A 12,229-nucleotide genomic window follows, 5' to 3' on the forward strand; every position below is an offset into this window, starting at 1 on the left:
TCCTATCTTTTACCTGGGAGGGATTGACAACCCCTCTTTTATGTCGGGTTGCAAGTATTTGTTCTTTGTGTGCAGGTGCCGTTCATGTAGTGTTGCGTGGTTCTCTACTGGTTCGATAACCTTGGTCTCATCACTGAGGAAAATACCTACCGTAGCTGTGCTGCATCATCCCTTCCTCTTTGGGAAAATACCGACGTAGTTCAAGCCGCATCAACAAGCACTTGAGGATGATGGTTTTCACTGACACCATCTAAAAGTAATCTCTGATCCAATAGGTCAATATGGCAGTGAAGGGGTGTTGGGGGTGGTAGTTATTTTCTTACGATGGATGGTTGGGTACTATAGGTTTTATTTTGTTTTTAAGATGGATAATCTCATAATGATAATGCCTTTGTGTTAAGAACTATAAGGATTTTACTCTTTACTCATGTAAAACGTTGTCATGACAGCCAAAATATGTTGCCATGGGTGTGAGAGCTCGCTATTTTTTGACTTAGGGGAGCTTACCAGTGAAGGGTGAGCATCACCATCGCCATTGTTTAGGTCCTTCAACAGTGGCAGGTGAGAGCTCTCTCTCTCTCTCCATGGTAAGGTCTCATTCGGTTTGGAGGATTTTCATAGGAAAAACGTAGGAACAAGGATTCCAGAGGAAAATTTCCTATAGATGCATTCGGTTTGTAGGGAAGGCATACGGTAATATCGTAGGAATACTACTCATTTCTTGTGTTTTGGAGGAAACTAGACATCCACTCAAAGCTCATTTTACGCGTAGGAACAAGGTAAGTCAATTCCTTAGGATGGCAAGTGTCATCCTATCAAATTCCTATACTAGTCATAATTCCTACGTTTTAGTTTCCTCCAAACCGAATGAGCCCTAAGATATATACTAATGGTGGGCGCACTATGTCGCTCGCCAACAGTAGGCATTTTGCATCCGCCACTAGTAGACAGTTCTACAATAGTGTAGTATCATATTTCATTTGATTTTAGAAACAAACTAACTCAAAGAAAATTATGAGTTTAGTTGAATGGCAAAAAAGAGAGGTCGGCGATCTGAAACCCAAATGGGAAGAGGTGCTTTGTAGTGGGATCGATCTTATGGTGCTTGATCCCAGTGACAGAAGGGGAACTGACATGTATGTATTGTTGCTACTAAGGATAAAACGATGGGGTCTATCTCTACAAATATAGATCTTGTCTACATCATGTCATCATTCTTATTGCATTACTCCGTTTCCCCATAAACTTAATACACTAGATGCATGCTGGATAGCGGTCGATGTGTGGAGTAATAGTAGTAGATGCAGGCAGGAGTCGGTCTACTAATCTTGGACGTGATGACTATATAATGATGATTGCCTGGATATCATCATGATTATTTGAAGTTCTATCAATTTCCCAACAGTAATTTGTTTACCCACTGTTTGCTATTTTTCTCGAGAGAAGCCACTAGTGAAACCTACGGCCCCCGGGTCTCTTCTTTAATATATTCGCCTTCACAAACTATTTTATTTGCCTTTTATTTTCAGATCTATTAAACCAAAAATACCTTGCTGCAATTTATTCTTATTTAATTTATTTGACGTTTGATCTATCAATCTACTAAAATTTATTCATGTCAGTTTTGCCAATTTCTGGCACCGTTACCCGAAAGGGACTGACAACCCCTTTAATATATTGGGTTGCGAGTAGTTGTTATTTGTGTGCACGCGCCGCTTACGTGTTGTTTCTTGGTTCTCCTACTGGTTTGATAACCTTGGTCTCATCACTGAGGGAAATACTTACCGTCATTGTGCTGCATCATCCCTTCCTCTTTGGGGAAATACCGACATAGCTTCAAGCTGCATCAAAAGGAATTTCTGGGGCCGTTGCTGGGGAGGATCTTCAACATATACCAAGTTCCTAATCACAAATCTCATCTCCTCGTAATTTACATTATTTGCCATTTGCCTCTCATTTTCCTCTCCCCCATTTAACAAAAAAATGCCATTTTATCCACCCTCTTTTTCGTTCGCCGTTTACTTGCCGGATGTGTTTTTTAGTGCAATCTTGTTGTGTAGTCATCATGGCTCAAGAGAAAACCCAGTTGTGTGATTTCTCAAATACCAACAACAATGATTTTATTGGCACTCCGCTTGCTCCTCCCGCCACTACTGCGGAGTCTTGTGATATTAATACTGCTTTGCTGAGTCTTGTTACGAAAGATCAATTTTCCAGTACTCCTAATGAGGAGGTCGCATCCCATCTTAATACCTTCGTGGAATTATGTGATATTGTGAAGATGAAATTATTTTCATTTTCTTTGCGTGATTTTTCAAAAATTTGGTTTTCTTCTTTGCCTCGTAATAGTATCGATTCTTGGAATAAGTGCAAAGATGCTTTTATCACTAAGTATTTTCTGCCCACAAAAATTATTTTCCTTAGAACTTAGATCATAAATTTCAATCAACTTGAACATGAGCATGTTCGACAATCATGGGAAAGGATGAAAATGATGCTAAGGAATTTCCCAACTCATGGGTTAAATCTTTGGATGATCATACAAAAATTTTATGCGGGGTTGAATTTTGTTTCTCATAATATTTTAGATTCTGCCGCAGGTGGTACTTTTATGAAAATTACTTTGGGTGAAGCCACCAAATTTCTTGATAATATTATGGCAAATTATTCACAATGGCATACTGAAAGAGCTCCTACTAGTAAAAAAGTTAATTCGGTTTAAGAAATTTCTTCTTTGAGTGAAAAAGTTGATGTTGTTATGAAATTGGTTGCTAGTAAAAGTGCTCCTATTGATTTCAATGACATGCCTTTGTCTACTTTAATTGATCAAAATAGTGATGCCATAGATGTGAATTTTATCTCGTGAAACAATTTCAATAACAATGCTTATAGAGGTAATTTTAATCCTAGGCCTTTTCCTAGTAATTCCTCTAATAACTATGGTAATTCCTATGGAAATCCTTCTTATAATAATAGGAACACCTCTGATCTTGAGAATAATATTAAATAATCTATCAAGACACAAAAAGTTTTCAACACTACCATAGAAGAAAAGTTGAATAAGATTAATGATTTGTCTAGAAGTGTTGATAGAAGTTCTCATGATGTAGAAAATCTCAAGATGAAAATTTTTATGCCTAAAGTTGAGGAATAAATTAAAGCACTCTATGTTTCTATGGATGAAAGTAAGAAAAGAACTGCTATGCTTACAGCTAGAAGATAATTTTTAGAAAAGGCGTTTTCTAGTGATTACTTTCGCAAAAGTGATGAAGATCTTAAAATGATTGATGTTATTTCCATTGATTCCTTGTTTCGTAAAGTTAAGATTGATGAAAAAGGGACTGGAGAAGAGTCAACTTTAGTTAGAAGGCGTCCCGATAATTCGGAGGGTGAAAATCTTGTTGAGAAAATTGATAAAAGTGGGTTTGAAGAGGTCAAAACTTTAACTAGTGATGTGCCCACTCTTTTGAATTACAAAGACTTTAATTATGATAGTTGCTCTTTGATTGATTGTATTTCTTTATTGCAATCCATGATAAATTCACCTCATGCTTATGAAAAAAATAAAGCTTTTACTAAACATATTGTTGATGCTATGATGAACGCTTTAGAAGAAAAGTTGGAACTAGAAGTTTCAATTCCTAGAAAATGCATGATGAATGGGAACCTAATATCAAAGTCAAGATTAAAAATTATGAATGTATTGCTTTGTGTGACTTGGGTGCTAGTGTTTCTACAATTCCGAAATCTTTATGTGATGTGCTTGGTCTTACCGATATTGAAGAGTGTCCTTTGAATTTGCACTTGGCGGATTCTACTATTAAAAAGCCTATGTGTCGGATCTCGGGTTCTGGCAAAACCCTCAAGGTTCGGACACTGGGGTGCGCAGGAAGATTTCCCCTTACTGAATCACGCCCTTAGCCTCGCCGAGATCTCTAAGGTTAGCTCGACGAACTCGCAACACAAGAGACACAAGATTTATACTGGTTCAGGCTACCATTGTGGTGTAATACCCTACTCTAGTGTGGTGTGGTGGATTGCCTCTCGAGTTGAGGATGAACAGTACAAGGGGAAGAACAGCCTCCTGAGGTGAGGTGTTCTTGTGCTTGGTGGGTGTGAGGATGGGTTGGATCTAGTCCAAGTTGAGATGGTTGGGGCTTTGTTCGTTCGTTTTTCCTGCCTACTGTGGTGGCTAATCCTATTTATAGAGGCCCTGGTCCTCTCCCCAAATATTGAGCGCAAAGGGAGCCAACAACGGCCAATTTGAAAGGGGACAACTAGTACAAGTTATCTCGACAAAAGTAGTCTTCGCCTGCCAAAGGCTCTGGTGGTGACGCCGCCTTGGGCTCCATGGTGACCTCCGTCTTGCCATCCTGCTGGTCTTGGTCTCATTGCGCCGATATGGAAACCTTTTCTTGACGCCTCGGTACTCCTTGCCTGCGCTTGCCTCTATAGCACCAAAGAGGAAACAAGGACACTGTACGCGCTGGTGCCTGCCTGGTCTCGATCGTCATGGCTCACGTCATTGGAACCTTGCGAGGTTTGCCTTGCCTTGATCTCTCCGCCCCTCGTGAGCCAGCCGGGTGAGGCCGCTCCCGAGGAGGTCTTGTGTTGTCCGCCTCGTGAGGCTTGGCCCCTCGCGAGGGTCTTGAATGCTTGTTGGTGAAGATGGGACGTACGGGCCCGCTTGCAGAGCCACGCCATGGGCCGCAGGCAGGCAAGTCTGGGGACCCCCATCCCCAGAACATCGACAGTAGCCCCCGGGCCCAAGGGGCAAGTGCGGAGTGCCGCGGGCCCTAATAGCCTGCGGCCTTGGTCGACGCGTGGCGATTAATTGGACGTGGGCATCTCCGCTTTCCCATGTTGCCTCGGCAACTGCCCGACTGTCAAAAGGCTGGCGTAGACAGCGGTCACCTTCATTGCTTCCTTTCGCCTTGCTCTAGATCCCCTTTCTTGCTCCCTGCTTCCGAAATCTCCAAATCTACCCCCATCCCCTTCCGCATCAGCGACCAATGGCGCCCTGGAAGGTCAAGCCTGCCTCGTCGCCAGCTTGGTACGGGCCAGCTCTCGACGTGCCCAACGTCTCGGAGAAGAACCTTGCCGCCACGCGCTTGCTGACGGTGGGGGAAAGCAACGAGAGGGGGGAGACTGAGCTCCAGGCCGACTCTGACGTACCGGAGTCCTAGGGAAGCACCTTCCTCCCCTTCTTCATGAGAAGCATCATCGCAGGGTTGGTTCCCTCCTTCTCTGACTTCTTCTATGAGGTCGTTGGCCACTACGGGCTGCAGGCAATGCATTTTCATCCCAACTCTATCCTTCTCTTGTCGATCTTTGCCTACTACTGCGAGGCGTACCTCAATGTGATGCCGTCAGTGGCTCTGCTGCGCCACTTCTTATTCCTCCGCATCAACGAGGGTCATACCTCCCGGTGTGCCAATTTCATCGTGGCCGGCAAGGCCAACTCAATCTCGAAGATTGGGAAGAAGGCCGACGGCTTCAGGAGCAAGTGGGCCATGATGGACGCCAAGTGCGTCCACCCACGCTTGATGCTGCCGACGGAGACGCCCCAGTCCGACAAGGGGTGGTCTTGCACGAAGCTCACTGATGAGCGGGCAACGTTGGTGCTGGAGCAAATGAACGCCGACCTGAAGCCGGGCAACGCGAAGGCGGCAAAGGTGACAGGGGCCATTGTCGGTGTCAAAACCGGCGGATCTTGGGTAGGGGGTCCCGAACTATGCGTCTAGGCGGATGGTAACAGGAGACGAGGGACACAATGTTTTTACCCAGGTTCGGGCCCTCTCGATGGAGGTAAAACCCTACGTCCTGCTTGATTAAATTGATGATATGGGTAGTACAAGAGTAGATCTACCACGAGATCAGAGAGGCTAAACCCTAGAAGCTAGCCTATGGTATGATTGTATGTTGTCCTACGGACTAAAACCCTCCGGTTTATATAGACACCGGAGAGGGCTAGGGTTACACAGAGTCGGTTACAATGGTAGGAGATCTACATATCCGTATCGCCAAGATTGCCTTCCACGCCAAGGAAAGTCCCTTCCGGACACGGGACGAAGTCTTCAATCTTGTATCTTCATAGTCCAGGAGTCCGGCCGAAGGTATAGTCTGGCTATCAGGACACCCCCTAATCCAGGACTCCTCAGTAGCCCCCGAACCAGGCTTCAATGACGACGAGTCCGGCGCGCAAATTGTCTTCGGCATTGCAAGGCGGGTTCTCCTCCAAATTTCGTGTACCTGTTGAATAATGTCCGGTTTCTTGTAAATGTAGCGCTCCTTGGCTTCTACGCCCAATAATGGCCGTCTTCCACATGTCAAACGAATGCGAAAAGTCAGGGTGTCTTTACATTTACACCCCTAGCCACGTGAATGAGCCGCCTATTTAAGGGGACGAGGATTTAGATCCAAACCACTCCTTCTCCCCTCCGCGAGTATTCATCAGAGCGTATCCGACAGAGGTCCATTCTATCATGGCCGGCCGCCGCAGGTCCTCCTCTCGCCCTTCCAGCCCTCAGCCTGAAGATTGGAAGAGATGCTCCATCCCGCACGGCGAGCTAGTGACGCTCCAGACCAAGGGATTTCTCCCCCGGCCTATATGGTCCCGGTTCGAGCCGGACTTGCCACCTATAATGGCGGAGAGCAAGCGGAGAGCGCCCCCAATCCCTCCAAAGGAGAGCGGGTATGCCTTGTCCCTTACTTAATAAGAAGGCTTGAATTTCCAATTCATTCGTTTCTCCGGGGGCTCCTAGAGTTCTATGGCCTCCAGCTGCACAACCTCACGCCTACCTCCATATTGCATATCGCGGGCTTCGTAGCCCTTTGCGAGCTGTTTTTGGGCTGCGAGGCTCATTTCGCGCTGTGGAAAAGGCTATTCTGCCTTGTGCCCCGTTCTCAGAAGGGGTCAATATATCAAGTGGGCGGAGCCGAAGTGTGGCGCATCGCCGGGACCGGATATCTATCTGGAACCCCAAAGAAGGCGTCCGAGGACTGGACTTCGGAATGGTTTTATATAGAGGACGTCCCACTGCCGGATCCTATCCGGATCGGCCTCCCTGAGTTCGACAGTGCTCCCTTAAAGAAGTGCCTAAGCTGGCATCCACGGAGCCCTCAGAGGGAGAGTGACAAGGACGTTCTTTACCTGATGGGCCGGATAAGATTGTTAGCTCATTCCGGACTGACCATGATCGGGGTCATGGCCGCATGCATCATGCGAGGGGTGCAGCTGCTGCAGTATAGAGGCCACCCCATGTGGGACTTCAACGGGGAGGACGACGCCACCCGCCACGGCCGTAAGGGGCCAGATTCGGCTGCCGCTCTAATAAAGATCTTGTCCGCTTTGTACAAGGGAGAAGAGGAGGAATTTCTCCGCGTCAACCCAGAGGGTGGATTTTCTATGTACAATCCGCCAAGTTGGGTAAGTGGACACTTTTACTTGCCCATCCGTTTTATATTCCCATCATTAAATATTCAGTCTAACAACTTCAATGCAGGAACTGCGTCAGGCTGTTAAAGAAATAAACATCCCTCCTCCACAACCCGAGGATCCGGGACAGTCCCTCGATCCGGCCTCTCAAGAGGATCTAGACTCATCGGTGGAGCTGATTGATGGGGTGTTTCATCAATTGAGCAAGGACAACGCCTTGGTGGCCATTACGGCCGATTACCCAGGGCTACTCCCGGCCTCACAGGTAACTGAGACCGAAGTCCCAGCACTCTGAAAAGGGATCTATCCTCGCGTGTTTTCGATTGCCATATGACAACCGTGTTTTGCAGGGGAGGTCCTTGAGACGGGAGGCCGAGCCTGCGGCAACTAGCCAACGAGGGGCGGCAAGGCCCCGCGGGCTAAAAAGAAGTACGGTCCGGACTGAGACGCCGGCGCAAAGGTATAGCGCGCCATCTTATTCCCAGGTGTTATTCCTTCAAGGCATATTAATGCTTGTGCTCTCTTCAGGACGAAGAGACCTCGCCGGACTATATCCGGAGAGGGTGCCAATCGCGCCTCCACTAGCCAGGCTCCAAAGCCTGGTCCGAAAGCGGAGGCGAACACAAGGCGCGCACTAGGCGCTCCTCCGACAGAGGATGCGGACAGGCTGTCTGCCACCAATTCCGAGGTGGAGAGTGCCATGAACCACAGGCGTCGCCGGACAGTTCTTCGCGACGCTTGTTTCTCCCAAGAGGCATTGGATGCCTTCAATTCGGGAGATGCGTACCTCTGTGCCGCTCAAAATGGTCTAGCCAGAGCCACGGAGCAATATGTAAAAGAGTTCGGCGAGGAAGTCGACTAACAGAGTAATGTCTGTAGGTATGCTAACAGGTCGTCCTGCAGAGGAAATGCCCGGTTCTACGGGTGACCTTCTTCCCGAGCTCTCACAACTACACGAGCGAGTTCGGCAGGTGATGCAAGGCGTCGCCCAGGCCTTGTGGCCATCCGTCTCCATGCCCGAAGGCCTTGGAGAGCTTGTAGAGAAGCTGAAGGGAGCGTGGTGGCGCTTCCGATTATGGAAGATGTTGGCCTGCCGTCAAGGCGCCAGGGAGGCCTGGGCCATGGTGAAGACGCGGTACACGAAGGCTGACCCGAACCACATGGCGAGGTCGGACCCGTGGGACCCGATGGGAAGGAGATCCCTGTGAGCTTAGTATACGGCCAAGTAGAATTGGCCGTAAAGTATTCCCAACAGGACTGTAAACTAGACAGCCTGTTAGATGGTATTGAAGAGGAATACAATCAGTCATATTGACTATGTAATTTTAATTGACATGTGTAATGCCTTCTAGCCGGATTGTAGATCGTTTGTCATGGCCGACCTTTTTGCTTCAACCTCGGGACCTGATGGTCCGGAGTGTGTCCGAATACCCTCGCGGTTATATAAGAACCGGGGTATGCATGGAGACCAAGCGTAGGGGTCATTAGTGCTTGAACAGACAAGTGCCCAACTAGTTATGTTATATTACATGGTTAGTAAGAAACATCTTCCAGGGAGAATAGTTCTGTTAGGGGTTCCTTTCCCTGGGAGGCATGCCCTAAAGTGCATGTCCATTCTACGAAAAGAGACGCAGGAAAAACATCTGGGGGCGTATAGATAAATAAGTGAAAAAAGGATCATCTTTAGTTCACCGACCGAATATTCCCTTAAGAACGCTAGCTTTCGGCTTCACCCAGTCTGAGGTACACATCCGGCTGACCCGGCAGTAACAATCGCAGAGGTGCTCCCTTCACCACCTAGCCGAACAATCGGGAACGTAGGGGTAAGCACAGGAGCCAGGCAACCCAGCTTGGCCAAAACTTAAGTCATATCGATTCATATAATGGTGAATAAAAGGTACATGCGGAAGTGTGACACATGTGTTGGGCATGAAGCCCGTATAAATAAGCTTCTGTTTAAAGAAGCCCCCAGGTTTAATGAGCGCGGATAGTGCGTCACTTTATGAGCCTTTAAAGGCTATAAGAGAGAGAGAGAGAGAGAGAGAGAGAGAGAGAGAGAAGAAGGAGAGAAATGTATGACAGAAAGTATATAAAAAATGGACAGAGGAAGGAGACGAACATAGAGTCCGGCTCTAGGCATAGAATCTTCGGAGATGGGATGCGTTCCATGGGTTCAGCTCCAGTCGGTTATCCGATGCATCTCGCGGGCGATATGCTCCACCAGTCAGGACTTGGTCAATTATGAAGGGACCTTCCCACTTGGGCTTGAGTTTGTCCTTTTTCTTGTCCGGCAGGTGTAGAACTAATTTGCCAACGTTGTAATTTTTGGCCCGTACTTCTCTGCTTTGGTATCTTCGAGCCTGCTATTGATAAAATGCGGAACAGGCTTTTGCCACGTCACGCTCTTCCTCCAAGGCGTCCAAACTGTCCTACCGATCGAGCTCGGCTTCTCTTTCTTTGTACATGCGCACTCGAGGTGAGTCATGAATTATGTCGCAGGGCAAAACTGCCTCTGCGCCGTACACCATGAAGAATGGTGTGTATCCGGTGGTGTGATTCGGCGTGGTCCGCATCCCCCAGAGTACGGAGTCGAGCTCCTCTACCCAGTGCGTATTAGATTCCTTAAGGGACTGCACTAATCTGGGTTTGATGCCGCTCATGATAAGACCATTTGCACGTTTGACCTGGCCGTTAGTTTGTGGGTGATAGACGGAAGCATAATCGAGCTTGATGCCCATGTTTTTGCACCAGAGTTTTACCTCATCGGCCGTAAAGTTCGTGCCGTTATCAGTGATGATGTTGTGGGGGACGCCGTAACGGTGTACAACCCCGGATATAAAGTCTATCACTGGTCCAGATTCGGCCGTCTTAACAGGCTTGGCTTCTATCCATTTGGTGAACTTATCCACCATGACCAGTAAGTATTTCTTCTTGTGGGTTCCGCCTTTAAGGGGTCCAACCATGTCAAGCCCCCAGACCACGAAGGGCCAAGTGATGGGGATAGTTTGGAGGGCGGTGGGCGGCATATGGCTTTGGTTTGCTAAAAGCTGGCAACCGATGCATCGTTGGACTAAGTCCTGGACGTCTGCCCGGGCCGTCGACCAATAAAAGCCTGCATGGAAGGCCTTGCTTACGAGGGACCGAGCTGCAGCGTGATGACCGCCGAGTCCGGCATGAATTTCAGCCAGGAGGTTCCGCCCTTCCTCTTCGGAGATGCACCTTTGAAGGACTCCGGTAGTCCTTTTCTTATAAAGCTCTCCCTCATGGACTTTATAGGCTTTAGATCGCCGCACTATGCAGCGTGCCTCATTTTAGTCCTCGGGGAGTTCCTGCCTAGTAAGGTAGGCGAGGAATGGTTCTGTCCACGGGGCGATGACGGCCATTATTACGTGGGCTGAAGGTGTTATTTCATTGGCAGAGCCTCCAATTATGTCAGAGTGTTCGGTGTCGGGCAGTGCGGTTGGGTCTGGGCTGTTATTGCTGGGTTCCCCCTCCCATAATACGGATGGCTTGAACAGCCTTTCCAAGAAGATGTTGGGGGGGGGGACTGCATCGCGTTTTGCGCCGATGCGTGCCAGGACATCTGCCGCCTGATTATTTTCCCGGGCTATATGGTGAAATTCGAGCCCTTCGAACCGAGCTGACATTTTTAGGACGGCGTTGCGATAAGCTGCCATTTTTGGATCCTTGGCATCAAAGTATCCATTTATTTGGGATATTGCGAGGTTCGAGTCCCCGCGCACCTCTAGGCGTTGAATGCCCATGGATACTGCCATCCGGAGACCATGTAAAAGGGCCTCATATTCGGCTGCATTGTTGGAGTCTGTATACATTATCTGGAGTACGTATTGAACTGTGTCTCCTGTGGGGGACGTCAAAACGACGCCAGCCCCTAGACCGGCCAACATTTTGGAGCCGTCGAAGTGCATGACCCAGTTTGAATATGTGCCGTACTCTTTAGGAAGTTCGGCCTCCGTCCATTCTGCGACGAAGTCGGCCAAAACTTGCGACTTGATAGCTCGCCGTGGCTTGTAAGTTATGTCGAAGGGGAGGAGCTCAATGGCCCATTTTGCAATCCGGCCTGTCGCGTCGCGGTTGTTTATAATATCGTTAAGTGGCACTTCCGAGGCTACTGTTATTGAACACTCTTGAAAGTAGTGTCATAGCTTCCGGGATGCCATAAATACCGTGTACACAATCTTTTGATAATGCGGGTACCGTGACTTGCATGGAGTAAGGACAGTGGACACATAGTAGACCGGCTTTTGAAGGGGGAATTTGTGTCCGTCCGTTTCTCGTTCGATGATGAGCACTGCGCTTACGACCTGATGGGTTGCTGCAATGTATAATAGCATTGGTTCACCAATGTTTGGCGCGGCCAGGACTGGATTTGTTGCCAAGATGGCTTTTATTTTGTCGAGTCCGGCCGTGGCTGCATCTGTCCACTCGAAGTGTTCGGTGCGCCGAAGGAGGCGGCAAAGGGGTAGGGCCTTTTCTCCCAAGCGGGAGATAAAGCGGCTTAGAGCCGCCACGCATCCGGTTAATTTTTGTATTTGTTGGAGGTCCTTCAGGATATCCAATTGTGACAGAGCTTGGATCTTGGCTGGATTTGCTTCAATTCCTCTACCGGATACAATGAAGCCCAAGAGCTTTCTGGCTGGAATGCCGAAAACGCATTTTTCCGGGTTGAGCTTGATGTCGTATGTCCAGAGGTTATCGAATGTTAGCCTCAAGTCGTCTACTAGAGATTCGACATGTCTTGTTTTAATGACCACATCATCTACGTATGCC

The sequence above is a fragment of the Triticum dicoccoides genome, chromosome 6A, assembly GCF_002162155.2.
Source record: "Triticum dicoccoides isolate Atlit2015 ecotype Zavitan chromosome 6A, WEW_v2.0, whole genome shotgun sequence".
In the NCBI taxonomy this organism is placed as follows: Eukaryota; Viridiplantae; Streptophyta; class Magnoliopsida; order Poales; family Poaceae; genus Triticum; species Triticum dicoccoides.